Source organism: Elephantulus edwardii, unplaced genomic scaffold (genome assembly GCF_000299155.1).
Source record: "Elephantulus edwardii isolate Elephantulus edwardi_28Jun2011 unplaced genomic scaffold, EleEdw1.0 scaffold00008, whole genome shotgun sequence".
NCBI classification, from domain to species: domain Eukaryota; kingdom Metazoa; phylum Chordata; class Mammalia; order Macroscelidea; family Macroscelididae; genus Elephantulus; species Elephantulus edwardii.
The window spans coordinates 4,623,683-4,626,502 of NW_006399758.1; positions in this window are offsets into that span (position 1 = coordinate 4,623,683).

The following is a 2,820-nucleotide window of genomic DNA, read 5'->3' on the forward strand; positions in this document are numbered from 1 at the left end:
TCCAGAATTTATGAAATACTTGAGCACCACAACAAGATAAAGGTAAATAATCCAATAGAAAAATGGGCACAGGATATGAACAGGCACTTCACCGAAGATGGTACCGTTCTTAAATGTTCTAAAACGGAAAATACTGGAGAACTTATTGTGAAGATACTATACATTTCTTTGCCTCCCTTCTTGGGCTAGCAATAAAATTGGCCATAAAAATAACTCAACATTATGACTAAGGTACATTTTTGTTTATTTTACATACAAGGAAATCATGAGTGCTATGATTGAAGGAGTCATCTTATAACCAATAAATTAGATGTTCACAACTACCAGCTGTTTCACAGAAGAAAGAAGGAATAGCCACTTCTGTTAAGATTTACTGCCTTAAAAACTCTATGGAGCCGTTGGACAGGCTCCTGGGGGTCACGAGTAGTGGGGATCCACTCCACAGCAGTGAGTTTGTCTGTCCTTATTGGTTTTTTAATAATGCAAGCTTGCACACTTAGTGAGTCAGCTGTTGTCATTGCTGTGTGCTGTCGAGTAGAAACTAACCCATAGCTGACTCTCCAGTGGATTTTCAGATGCAGTTTCATCCCACAGGAGATTTCCCATCCTTGTCCTGCAGAGTAGCTGGTGGATTCAAACTGCTGACCTTTGGTATTGCAGCTCACCTTCTTACCACTAGGCCAACAGAGTGTCTTAGCACATCTATGAGTTGTTATCTCGTTTACTTTCCCTAATAGTGACCCTATGTGTGTTGGAGTAGATCTACTCCCTAGACTTAATATTGTTGAGTTTTTAGCAGTAGATCACCAACCCTTTCTCCCAAGCCATGCCTGGGTAGGTTTGAACCACAAACCTTTCAGCTAACAGAGAGTACATTGACTGTTAGGAACCACCAGGGAGTTACAGAATAAACCAGGAAGGATAAAAACATACGTCCTTGATACAAGTTAGACTGAATGAAGTATACATTGGTTACACCATGTTTATGACTAGCACAAAATGTCATGTAAGCTGAAGAAGAAGCAAGTGATCCCCACGATCACGTTTTATAATACATGGCACAAATTTGAGCAGTGGAGGTAAAGGATAGAGTTTGTCAGGGTGGAGGTGAAGGACAGACAGGGAAAGTACACTCCATATAGTTCACTAACTTAATGTCTGAAAGGTAATAATTATTATTGGGAAAGTCTGGAGGGCTCTTTGAAGGCCAGAATGATGAGCCTTAACCTCACATACTTTGCACCTGTTGCTAGGAGGGGTTAGTCATTGGAGAAGGACATGAAGCTAGGAAGGGCGGAGGGTTAGTGAAGGAGAGGAAGGCCCTCAACCAGGTGCACTGCTGCGGTAATGAGGATGGCACAGGATGGAACAGGTTTCAGATTTTTTGTGCATAGGATTGCTATGAGCTGTCCTCGACGGCACCTAACAACAATAAGGGTGTTTAAGGATGTCAATGTTTATATGATAGTATATAATATTGTTGTGTATCATTCAGTCTGAACCGACCCGTAGCTGGATTTTCAAAGACAGTTAATATCACAGGAGGAGATTTCTCATCCTTCTCCCACGGAGCAGCTGGTGGATTCAAACTGTGTGCCTCTGAGTTTACAGCTCAACTTCTTGCCACTAGTCCACCAGAGCTCCCTAATAAACATGCAATGTACTATTTATATTGATATTGATATCATTTGTTGGTATTATATATATTAGAGTCTGAATCAAACTTTAGCTGACACTAGGGAATTTTCACAGGTAGTGAATCATGGGGGAGGAGATTGCCCATCTTTCTCCTGTGAAGCAGCTGGTGGATTAGAATTGCATGCCTTCAGTTAGGCAATGTACTTCCTTATCACCTGTCTGCCAGAACTCTTATGAATTATAGTATTATATATTAATATAATTATATATAAAAAGATAAGAATATATCTCCTATATATATTATTAACTGATAAGAAGGTATTACTACAATATTAGGAGCTACTAGAGCTCCCCCTTACTGAATTATATTATTTATTATCATCTGGAATGGAACCAGAGTTCTCTCCATAGCCTTCATTCACGCTGGCCCTCTAGGATTTTGTTTCTTGCTCCCTGACTTAGTCTCAGTACTCCTGGAGTTGGGGTCTCTGGACCCTGGATCTTTTGCTCTGCCTTAAACATACTCTTTGGCTCTGACCCTCTCAGGCCTAGTTAGCTCTGAGTGCAGATATCACATGACTGTCTCTCTCACCATTTTCAGGGTTTCTTCGGGCCACTGTCAGTCCATCTCATTGAGTCTTCTTATATGAAATACACTAACAAAACCTTTGTAATATATTGTAATATGCTGTAGTTATGAGTTACTGAGTTTAAAACCAACAGCAAGTTTTCAGAGATGCAAATTACGTGTGAGGCCATAACAAAGGAAGAGATTCCACTCTCATAACTTAGGGTTGTCAGTGCAATTCCTTACCACTAGGCCACCAGAGCCCCCTAGTAGGATCAATGTAGTTGTTGTTAGATGGCATCAAGTCAAGAACCACAGATCTGAACTCTGTCCTATCCTGCGCCATCCTTCTCATCTCGGAGATACTTACGTCCGTCGCTGCAGTCAGAGTGTCAATCCATCTCATAAAAGGTCTTTCTATCTTCTTACATATAAAAAATATACATATATAATAGGAATTAATACATTCTGTATAATAATAAGGAATTTTTTAACATGTTTGATTAAATAGAAATATATTTCTGTTGTTGTTGTTGTTATGTGCCGTCGAGTCGCCTGCGACTCATAGTGACCCTATGTACAACAGCCCTAAACTCCGCTCTGTCCTGTGCCAA